This window comes from Crinia signifera, chromosome 4 (assembly GCF_055691185.1).
Source record: "Crinia signifera chromosome 4, ASM5569118v1, whole genome shotgun sequence".
In the NCBI taxonomy this organism is placed as follows: Eukaryota; Metazoa; Chordata; class Amphibia; order Anura; family Myobatrachidae; genus Crinia; species Crinia signifera.
In genome coordinates this window covers 302,853,778-302,866,702 of record NC_139220.1, presented here as the reverse complement: position 1 = coordinate 302,866,702, position 12,925 = coordinate 302,853,778, and the positions used below count along the sequence as shown (strand labels likewise).

Genomic DNA, 12,925 nt, shown 5'->3' with positions numbered 1-12,925 from the left:
AGGTATCATATACATTTAAAATTTTTCTCGAGAGAAGAGATATGGTTACATCGGTGTCAATTCATGGCTTAATACTTTAAGTTCAGATAGTGCTGTCTCCTCTTAGAGGTTTCTATCATGTAACTTTTTTATGCAGTTACTCTGCCCCTGGATTTGCTTTGTTCTCTTGGTGAGGTCTAAGTAAGTGGAGGGAAGGAACAAAAAAAAAAAAAAAGGGGGGGGGGGGAGTGTATTCTTAAGCTAATACTAAATTATTATGTATGTTACGACTATTTTTCCTCAGAATTTCTACCATTTACGTAGACTTAAACCATCATATTAATAAAGTGTCTAATACCAACAGTGAGTGATTTTAAGGTTTAAACCTGTGTACTTTTCCTATATAGGGATGACAAGATCCAATACTTCCAAAAAAAAAAAAAAAAAAAAAGATGAAGAGAGAGGGGGGGGGGGGGGGTAGTGTATTCTAAACTAATACTAAATTATTATATTGTTACGACTGTTTTTACACAGAATTTCTGCCATTTACATAGACTTAAACCACCATATTAATAAAGTGCCTAGTACCAACAGTGAGTGATTTTAAGGTTTAAACCTGTGTACTTTTTCTATATAGGGATGACTGGATCCAATAATTCCATATTGAATAAAAAGTTTTTTTTGAATTTCGTGCTCGTGCTAGATTTCTCTCTTGTTCTACAATGAAATTAACTCGTGCTTTCCAAGCTTCTATATTCGGTGCAGTGTTAGACATCCACTTACTTCCCACCAAGATTTTAGCAATTGCTACAAGATTAATCACATACTTCTTAATATTCCTATCTGTATCTTCTGATATTATACCCAATAAACAACCTTTCGGGGTCAGGGTTTCAGGAGGTATCCCTGTATTTATTATATTTAACTTAACATTTTCCCAAAATTCTGCTACTACTTCACATTCCCATATTAAGTGTATGAATGTCCCTGGTAAACTGCCACATTTTGGACAATTTGCTGATGCTCTTCCCCCGAATTTTTCCAATCTGCTTGCCGACATATAAGACCTGTGTAGGATGAATAATTGGGTTTGCTGCACTCGAATTGAGTTAGTTGCATTTATCACCTCCTTCTTAGCACTAGACCACTCCAAGTTACTTAACTCTCCGACATTATTCTCCCATTTTTCTTTTAACTTTATTAAACCCTCCCTATTTTTGTTCTTCATTAATATTCCATATCCCTTGGATACTATTTTATTATTGGGGGATTTAATTAATTTTTTAATCTCCGACTCGTTGAATTGCGGAGTAATATCTCTAAAAAGCGTCCCTAATGCAGATCTCAGTTGGAGGTAGCGGAAGAAATTAGTTTTTGGGAGACCATGAAAATGTCTTGTCTTACTTCCTCTGAGGTCGAACAAGTTCTGGTTTGGTGATAAAACACTTGTTACAATCAGAACATATGAATGTTTTCTCTCCTGCGTGACTCATCTGATGTCTGAGAAGATTAGATTTACATGTAAAGCTTTTTTCACACTCAGCACATATGTGGTCTCTCTCCTGTGTGACTCATCTGGTGTCGAACAAGTTCTAGTTTGGTGATAAAACACTTGTTACAATCAGAACATGTAAATGGTTTCTCTCCTGTGTGACTCATCTGATGTATAACAAGATATGACATCTGGGAAAAACACTTGCTACATTCAGAGCATGTAAATGGTTTCTCTCCTGTGTGAATCCTCTGATGTCGAACAAGATCTTGACTGGAGGTAAAACATTTGCTACATTCAGAGCATGTAAATGGTTTCTCTCCTGTGTGAATCCTCTGATGTCGAACAAGATCTTGACTGGAGGTAAAACATTTGCTACATTCAGAGCATGTAAATGGTTTCTCCCCTGTGTGAGTCCTCTGATGTGTGACAAGATGTGACTTCTGAGAAAAACATTTGCTACACTCAGAACATGTAAATGGTTGCACTCCTGTATGACTCATCTGATGGATGAGAAGATATGATTTACGTGTAAAGCGTTTGCCACACTCAGAGCACAGATGTGGTCTCTCTCCTGTATGACTCATCTGATGGATGAGAAGATATGATTTACGTGTAAAGCGTTTGCCACACTCAGAGCACAGATGTGGTCTCTCTCCTGTGTGACTCCTCTGATGTCTGTGAAGATCTGATTTACATGTAAAGCGTTTGTCACACTCAGAGCACAGATACGGTTTCTCTCCTGTGTGACTCCTCTGATGGATGAGAAGATATGATTTTTGTGTAAAGCATTTGTCACACTCAGAGCACAGATGTTGTCTCTCTATTGTGTGACTTCTCTGATGTCTGAGAAGCTGTGATTTACATGTAAAGCATTTGTCACACTCCGAGCACAGATGTGGTCTCTCTCCTGTGTGACTCCTCTGGTGGATGAGAAGCTGTGATTTATATGTAAAGCGTTTGTCACACTCCGAGCACAGATGTGGTCTCTCTTCTGTCAGACTCATCATGTATTATATGAGATACAAATAGGCAGAATATGAGAGTAACTTTAGTGAATCCTCCAGCGGTGTAAATTACGTCTGTGGTTGGATTTATCAGAGATTGTCCATTCAACAATGTATTCTAATATCCTGTATTTTAATTGTCCTGTAACAAGAAAAAGTCAACTTATTAATTATAAAGATTACTAGGGTAGATTTAATACTTTTTTAAATTAAACTCCATTGTAATGGTACATTATTCTATACATGCAAGAGGGAAATATATGCAGGACAATAGGTAAATATCTTAATGGTATATCATAGCAAATACAGTAGTCAAGTAACAGTGCAATATAAGAGTCAGTAATGTCATTCCACCTATTTACCAAATAAAAAGCATGCAGTTTGTCATTAATGGGGAATGACTTAACTTATTGACAAAACCTCCAAGAACCTTTGCTGTGATAATAACAGTATCGCTATCCTGAAAAATATTATGAACTAATACATGAGAAGAAAAGAAGAGGGACACAAAACCTGACCACACAGGACAACTAGCCCTGGCCTCCGGTATCTCCTCTGGGCCAGAGGTAAGGCTATGTTTGTTAAAAACCACATGCCATCGTTCATGCATTTCGAGAAATATTATGTGCAGGACATAATATGTTTCGATGCTACATACAATAGGCGGGCCAACGCATCGCATCAGGGGACTCATAATTTTGCATACTGTCCTTCGATTTATCGCACAGATGCGATCAAAATCAAAGAATTGTATGTGATATTGCCCTATTGTATGGGTTGCCCAAAGCTTCCAATAATCTGATAAAGAGCCAGACTGGAAGTGGTCATCGCTGACATCAGAGACCCTCTCCAGACTCACATTGGCACCCCAGCATATTCACAAGCACACCCAGAGAACCCCATGTTTCCACTCCTAAACATTGTCTTCCTTTCAATCAATCTGTGACGGCTATGTATATGGATATTTATCCACAAACTGCATGTGTCAATGTGCAATGTTGCTGCTACGCATGCGCAGTTATTCAATAATCGGTAGGATTGCAATTATAATAAATAGTGACCCATGTTGAATTAGGTCCAACGTTCACAGTAATGCACCTTTTAAATATAATTCTATTATATAGTAATAGTAACTATTTATATATTGGTCAAATAAATCTTGACTTACTGATAAGAAGAAATCTGTAAAATAATATCTAAAAATGATTGTATATTTATCAGTATATTATCATGTATAATATAATTACCTTACTCTGGGGATCCTTCCTCTGTCTCTCTCTTACTCCTCTGTCCTCCCAGCTCTCCAACCAGTAACTGATCCAGCAGCTCCTCCATCAGCTCCCAGTGGCCTGATACAGCCTATTTATAGTCACTCCTCCCCATCTCTCCACAGTAGTTCCCAGGATGCCCTGCAGGAATTCTTACACTGAGAGGTGACATGTAAATTAGGGTCACATAACATTAGTATACAGTCATTCACCACAGCAGCTCCTCCTGCCCAGCTCCTTGTCTTGTAAATGAGGTGTAAATATTCCTAAAGTCACTTACTACAATAGGAAATGCTAATTACACTCTGGCAAGGTAACACCTTGAATTCTTATTAGATTAATTGGACCTTTTGTTTATTGTTTGGGAAGAGTTTCAGCAGAAAGACTTGTTCTACATATCAGCAGGAAAATGAAAGTGTTTTAAATGATAACAGTTATAGACATAGTCACACAACCATAAACATTCTGTTTTTATATAAAAATCAAAAAAACGTTAGGAATTGTTGAGCTGCAATGTATTTATAAACAGTTTTGACTGTAAATGCCTAATGCCAATCAGTAATGATATAAAAGGATATGTTGGGTCTTAAATTGATGTTAAAATATATTTCCTTGATGTAAAACTTGATGTCAAACTCAAAAATAGATTAAGAACAGATCAAGTTATCACAGATAGAGGATATTCTGTCTTTGCTTTGAAGACCGCAAACAAACAGTTGTGCGTCACAGTGGCGCTGCTGATAGTTATCCCACCACCTCTTTATACAATAATAGTACTTTCCTTGTCACAATACATGACAGATGGTGTACTGTGCTTTTTCTCTGAAACTCAAATGAAACAAAGATAGTGTAAAGCTTTTTTCACACTATAATTATAAAAAGCAATTGTCTAATTCAACCAATAATTGACCTAGTAATTGTTTGTATGCTGCTCAGGATATCCATTAAATCTATTATATGCCTAAGGAATTATAACTCAGTGACTGATACAAAACTGCTACAGTGTATGCAAGCATTCAGCTACAGTGTATGCAAGCATTCAGCCGAAACAATATATACAAAATTGCAGTTCATTTAGCCACATATTTGGACACAAAACTTATTGTTTACCATGTTTATGATCAAGAACTTAAATGACTTAGTGATTATAATCAAACAATATCAGTAACTACTATTTATGTTACTGACAGTTATCCCCATAATACTTGTTGTTGAATAAATACTGATCCTTATAAATGATATGATTCTGTTTTTGGCTGCTGATCTAATATATTTTATAAGTATTAAATCCTTTCGTACATTGTTCTACATATTAGAAGATGGGACCATGGGAGATACAGATGGAGCCACCATCATCTAGCCTGCCTATGGTGTTTGTCCAACCATAAGTAGCACATCATGGTATATGGCATATGGCATTATATACCAGCAAGACCAGTCCCATATAAAACAGGAGATTCTTGGTGAGATGTTTAAACATCAGACACATATCACCATCAACTGACCCCTTTCCCACTGCAACTCTTAAATGGTAATTTGCCTTTTTTTAGCCTTTTTAAACGGGTAGAGCCGCAGTGGGAAAGCTCCAGGTGGCTTTACCTGTGTAACAAATACCGGTATTTGTGTAATAGGTAATAGGTAAAAATCAGGGTTCTACCCATTTCAGAGTATTTTTTTGGCAGTGTGAATGGCTCTATTTCTATGGCTTGAACCGTGTCCCTTGGGGGTTACATGGGTTGTATGTGTGAATGCAAAGAAAAAAAAAAAACTAATGCAAAGCATCCTGGGATGTGTAGTTCATTAACATCTGGAGGTCTGGTGTTGCCCAGCCTTGCCCTAGTGGATGGTAGGGCATGAAATACCACCTGTCAGCACAAGTCAACTCAAAAAACAGAGTAAAACCCCATGTCAACGTTTTGACTGTTGACCTTCCCATATCGACCTAATGCTTGTGTTGACCTAATGACGCTGTCGACCTAACCCACGTCGACCTTCCATCATACCTTCCTGCAATTCAGAATAATCATTTATTTTAACAAAATAAATTCTTGCAATTCATAGAACAAAATTTGGCAAAAAAATTGTACTGGAATATGCATTTATAATTCTGCATTTTATTGGGCTCCAGCATTGCATTTTATAAATGCTAACGCAGACACCGAGGAAGCCCCCTGTGCGATACAATCATCTGGTGCATTAACCACCATGCACGGCGGATGTCACAGCAGCTACAGATGGAGCTGGCTTGTCTTTGCAGACGACATCCCCCGCCACCCGCCATCCCCCGCCACCCGCCATCTGTATCTGCGAAAGGGGACGCACGCGCATGAGATGCGTGCGCGTCCCCTTCCGACGGCACTTCCCCCGGGTCCCCACCGGATTGTCGGCGGTCACCCGGGGTCCCCACCACCTCCCCGCACCCCCCCTCACCCTGTCCGTCTCCTTGAAGTGGAGATGGACAGGTTTCCATTGCCCCGCCGCATGCGCTTCTCAGTCAGATGGAGAGCCGGGCTGCTGGTGGATAGCCAGCGGTGACGTTCTGGTGATTCGCCAGCAAGAGGGAGCCTGGCTCCATCTGTAACTCAGGCAGACTCCGACACGGGTTATCAGCCAGATCAAAAAGGTACCTCTCTGTCTCCCCATATCTCCTTTCTACAGGCATTATGCTTTTGCACGTGCATACAGATATTGATACATACATCTCACCTTATTTCACCTTAACAGCCCCACCACTGACTAAAACCAGCTTCACATTGCAGCTTTGACACGGTATATTGCCGTTTTGTTTTTACCATTTTAAAATGGGAGCAGCTGCAGTGTGAAAGCTTCATTGTCAATTTACCGGTTACAGAATACCGGTATTTTGAAACATGTTAAAAGCAGGATCCTACACGTTTCTGAGCCGTTTTCCCTGCAGTCCGAACAGCTCAGAAATGGGAAAAAAAAAAAACATTTTAAATGACATTGTATGGCTTTCTATGGGTGAAACGGGTTGAATCTGAAGGTACAAAAATGGTATTGAAACTGCAATATACCTTTACAACATGCAATATGAAAGGGGTTTAACTGGCTTTTGACCGGTTTTAAGACACGTTTACAAAAACGGGTTGAAAGCAGGTTTTTGCAATGTGAAACCAGCTGGTTTCACATTGTAAAAACCTGCTTTCAACTCATTTTTGTAAACTTTTTTTTAAATGGGTCAAAAGCCAGTTAAACCCCTTTCATATTGCATGTTGTAAAGGTATATTGCAGTTTTAATACGATTTTTGTACCTTCAGGTAAAACCCGTTTCACCCATAGAAAGCCCTACAATATAATTTTAAGTGTTTTCATCCTGCTTGTGGGCGGGGATCATATGTGGTTATCATCTGTAGCAAATACCGTTTCTGAGCTGTTCAGACTGCAGGGAAAACGGTTCAGAAACGTGTAGGATCCTGCTTTTAACACGTTTCAAAATACCGGTATTTTGTGACCGGTAAATTGATTGTGGAGCTTTCATATTGCAGCTGGTACTGTTTTAAAGCAGTTAAAAATCGGCAATATGCCGTGTTAAAATAGTTTTTTAAAGCAGCAATCATTTACACTGCAAAATCAAACTGGTTTTGCAGTGTAAATGATTGCCTCTTTAAAATAACTGGAGTTTTCTTACCAAATCTCTCACTTTATGAATCTCTCATCCTACTAAATGTCCCCAATAGTATCAGTATAATTAATTACATTGTACTAAACAACAGTGCGCTTTACATCACCTCACTGGGATATACAAACTTGTTACTATACCTCTGAATGTGATTATTTTACCATTGATGTCTGTGACAGTTATATATGTGTGTATATGTGCACTATTTTATTATATGATTTTTAAAAGCTAAAGGGCCCTACATACGCAGAGATGTGTGCCAGAGATACATAACGGGAGATTCAGCACAAGAGATTTCACTCTTGTGGCTCATTTCAGACAATGAGCCACATACAGAGAGATTTGTGTCAGAGATTCAAATTGGGAGATTCAGCACGGGAGATTTCAAATCTGTCACGACTGTCACAGTGTGTCACAGCCGCACATGCCATCAAACTGCACTGTGTGTGAAGTATATATATATATATATATATATAATGTGGTATAGGGGTCCCCATCCCCTATACAGAGTGACAGGGTGACAGGGATCATAGGAGAGAGCACTGGCTGGCAGGCTGCTGCAGGATCAGAGGGAGCTGGGCGGGGAGCCAGGAGTAGTAGGTCCTTCCCTTCTTCCTACACACATCAGAGGTGACAGCGCTGCCCTGTCCACCTGAGCCCACTGCACACTAGCACAGAGTATTACTTCTATTCCATGAGAGCCCCACATCCCTTCCCTTGTCTCCATCAGCCTGACATTAGTGCCGCCAATCCCCGCACAGTGTCCAGCGCTGCACGTCCCCGCACAGTGCCCAGCGCTGCCCGTCCCCGCACAGTGCCCAGTGCCACCAACAGTGCAGCAGCGCAGCTAGTACACCCCATGCTGCCTCAGGGGTCACCTCTCTCCCCTCCCATCTCAGAGAGCTTCTATCACCAGCCGCAGCAGAGCCCCGATGTAGGTCCCTGTTATCCGCAGTGCTTGGGACTCACCCTGGTCCCTCTGTGTGCCTTAGGTGGAGGTCTCCCTGCCCCAGCCCAGAAAACAGCCCAGCCCTCACCTTAGCCTGGAGCCGCGGTGAAGGAAGCCTTTCAGGGCTCAGTGCCCCGGCGCTGTGCAGGAATGCTTCCGGGCGGCAGCTGCTTCAGTGGGGCGGTGAGTGACAGAGGGGCTTCTTGTTGGCGGCGTCTTCAGTGACGGTTGCTCAGATGGCCCTGCTCATCCCCGCGCCACACATGCGGGAGATGAGCAGGAGCATCTCAGCGACTGCTCTGAATTGACAGACAGGTCCGTTCTGAATCTTGTGTAGATTCAGAACGGCGGGGGCGCGCATGTAAATCGCTGTGTGGGCTATATACACAGCGATTTACATGCATTTTCTGGCATTTTCTGAGCGATTTCTTAAAATCGCTCAGAAAATGCCTAAATATTGTGCTGTGTGTGGGGCCCATTTGTTTTAGTATAACCTTCAATAGGTGGGAATAACTCCCCTTCCTGTCCATTATTGGTTACAAACTCTAGAACTTGCCTAACTTTATCACATGTCCTAATGTAGATAGCCACTAATACTATTTCCAATTAATATCTTCTATTATGTGAATAGAGGAGATACATTGAAAAGACTGCACCAACAAAAAGAGAGTGATTTTCCTTCTATTAACGATATGCAGAACAAGTCTTTCTGCTGAAACTATGGCCAGACAATAGGTGACTCCTAAACAAAAGGTCCCATTGGTGACATAACAGGATGCCAGAGGCTGCTGTGATCTAATTACTATACAAGGTGTTACCCTGCCAGGGTGTAATTAGCATTTCCCATTGTAGTAAGTCACTTTAGGAATATTTACACCTCATTTACAAGACAAGGAGCTGGGCAGGAGGAGCTGCTGTGGTTGTTGACTGTATACTAATGTTATGTGACCCTAATTTACATGTCACCTCTCAGTGTAAGAATTCCTGCAGGGCATCCTGGGAACTACTGGGGAGAGATGGGGAGGAGTGACTATAAATAGGCTGTATCAGGCCACTGGGAGCTGATGGAGCAGCTGCTGGATCAGTTACTGGTTGGAGAGCTGGGAGGACGGAGGAGTAAGAGAGAGACAGAGGAAGGATCCCCAGAGTAAGGTAATTATATTATACATAAGATTATACTGATAATTACACGATCAATTTTACTATGCTTTTGTGAATATTGCCTTGTTATTAGTAATTACATTTTATTTGGCCATTATATAATTAGTTATTATTACTATATAATAGATTAATATGGTGTTATCCTACGTGTGACAGTGTAGTTTTCATAAATCAATATACAAATTCATGAAAGTTCACATTATATGTATAAATATATTAATGGGACTTTATAATTTTTCATCTAAATTGTATGTGTCAGTAATGTAGGGGCAGGAATCATTTACATGTCACATAATTATACTGTATAATACCATATGTGATACAATATATATAATCAGTAATATGTACATTATATATCTCTATGTGTTCTTTATCAGTTATATAATATCATGTATAAGTACCATATGGACTATATCTATATATTCTCTATCATACTGTGGGATCATTTGTATAATATATCTGACACAATAAAAGGCTAATGCTGCTCCTCACCTTTATGGGGGAATAGGAGTGTTGTGCATCCCGGCAGTCACTAGATGGCGCCCAATGGAGCTTCACGTTTATGAGGTCTGTTTACTGATCCATATTCACTCTTCTTTAAGAAAAGACTGAAGAATATCAATTAATTGTTTGATTTCTGGCATAAATAGGGTATTAGTATGGCCAGTATGTTTCCACTTATATAGATGTCCAAGATTGGGACCTTAATTAAGTATTTTTCAGAATATTTTCTCCAATGGATAGATCATTTTATGGTCCGTAGAGATTAAATTCAATTTTTCAAAGGAACAAATAAAAGATTCCTGGTATCACCAGCAGTAGTGTTCTCCTCTGTGTCCAATGTGAAAGACACAGAGGAGAACACTACTGCTGGTGATACCAGGAATCTTTTATGTATGTATATGTATGTATGTATATGTATAGGAGTATGTCCTGAAGACGGGCTTGGCCTGAAACGCCGTAGGCATCAGTAAAACCGCACTTTATTTTGAAAGAGACCTGGAGTGACGTTCTTCATTGGGGAAGTTTATATATATATATATATATATATATATTTATTATTACTATTATTTACATACATTTGGTCTATCTATAATACTTTAACTGACCCGGCATATACTGGGTCACCTAATTGTCCATCTCCATGCTTTGCTCCGCCCCTCTGGAAACCCCCTTCTGAAAATCCTGCGTTTGCCCCTGCTTCTATCACCCAGACATTCACTCAGTTTATTTTTCACCACAAACTAACACAGGAACAAGAGGTAATGTTAGCACAGAAACAATATACAGGTAGTGGCCCAAATATCCAGTCCTTGTAGAATATATAGTTCCTCCATTGCTTCTATATTTGCCCATTACTATGTCAATTTTGGCTTTTGATTAGGAATTTCTCCCTAGATCACATAGTCATTTATATTCCATTCACAGCTGATGGCCAATCATTAGGATCAGGGCTGCCATCAGAATATGTGGGACCCCGGACTGACATAATAGACAGGGCCCCTTCCTTTTCTCAGACAGTCAGCAGCACTGGCCGCACTACTCAATCTATACATTGCTTCATGGGAAATGGGAACTATGTTTATGACAAATTGCACTTTATAGACTATAATCCTGGGCCCAATATCTGTCTGGGACTGGATAGAAACTTCTCTGAATGGAGAACACTTAGCACCAGGTGTATTTGATATGTAGGAAGGTTATGTTTCCACTCTACCAAGGGAATTCCAATGTAGAATAACAACAGAGAGTCTTGGGAAATATTCCCTACAACATAGGACAGGGACTAATTTTAGCCTTCTCATGTGCGGCTCCTCTCACCCCCTGCCCCTTTCTTATCTTCTCATGCATTGGCTTATGATATATTTATGGACAGCAATACTGCTATTATCTCCACAAAGGTTTCTTGGAGGAGTTTTCATGTATTAATTCCTCATTTATGAGAAATGGCATCATATTTATTTTGTATATTAATGGAATGACATTACTGACTATTATATTGTGCTATTTCTTGCCCACTGTATTTGCTATGATATACCATTTGGATGTTTGCCTATTGCCATGGATATATAACAGTCTGACATGCATTGAATAATCTATTATTACATGTCGTGCTTTATGCAATACAATTGTATTTGAAATTCATTTTTTTTTTTGTGTGTTACAGGTATAATCCAGAAATTCTGCTAAGAACATTACAAGACATTGTTAAAAGGACATTATTCTCTGATCAAGCCAACTATAGATAGTGTTTTCCTATACACCTCTGGAGGATTCTCTAAAGACATTCTCATTTTCTGCATGGGAGAAACCTTCCACAGCTAATTTGTATCTTATCTAATACAGGATGAGTCACACAGGAGAGAGACCACATCTGTGCTCTGAGTGTGACAAATGCTTTACATATAAATCACAGCTTCTCACACATCAGAGGAGTCACACAGGAGAGAGACCACATCTGTGCTCTGAGTGTGACAAACGCTTTACATGTAAATCAAATCTTCTCAGACATCAGAGGAGTCACACAGGAGAGAGACCACATCTGTGCTCTGAGTGTGACAAATGCTTTACATATAAATCACAGCTTCTCATACATCAGAGGAGTCACACAGGAGAGAGACAACATCTGTGCTCTGAGTGTGACAAATGCTTTACACGTAAATCACAGCTTCTCATCCATCAGAGGAGTCATACAGGAAAGAGACCATATCTGTGCTCTGAGTGTGACAAACGCTTTACATGTAAATCAAATCTTCTCATCCATCAGAGGAGTCATACAGGAGAGAGACCATATCTGTGCTCTGAGTGTGACAAACGCTTTACACGTAACTCACAGCTTCTCATACATCAGAGGAGTCACACAGGAGAGAGACCACATCTTTGCTCTGAGTGTGACAAACGCTTTACATGTAAATCAGAGCTTCTCATCCATCAGAGGAGTCACACAGGAGAGAGACCACATCTTTGCTCTGAGTGTGACAAACGCTTTACACGTAAATCACAGCTTCTCACACATCAGAGGAGTCACACAGGAGAGAAACCGCATCTGTGCTCTGAGTGTGACAAATGCTTTAAATGGAAATCAGAGCTTCTCACACATCAGATGATTCACACAGGAGAGAAACCATATAAATGTGCTGAATGTAGCAAGTGTTTTATCACCAGGCAAGCACTTGTTCGGCATCAGAGGAGTCACACAGGAGAGAGACCATATAAATGCTCCGAATGTAGCAAATGTTTTTCCCAGAAATCACATCTTTCTGAACATCAGAGGACTCACACAGGAGAGAAACCATTTCAATGCTTTGAATGCAGAAAGTGTTTTACAGACAAGAGAAATCTTCTTCTTCATCAGAGGATTCACACAGGATAAAAACACATTAATGTTCTAAATGTAACAAGTGTTTCACTAAGAAACAAGGGACCGTA

The 12,925-nt window shown here is 39.9% G+C and overlaps 1 pseudogene; it reads right to left on the bottom strand.

Annotated features, from left to right (window-relative positions):
• The window catches only part of LOC146073256 (uncharacterized), a 211,251-nt pseudogene that overhangs the window by 187,513 nt on the left and 10,813 nt on the right, over window positions 1–12,925 (bottom strand).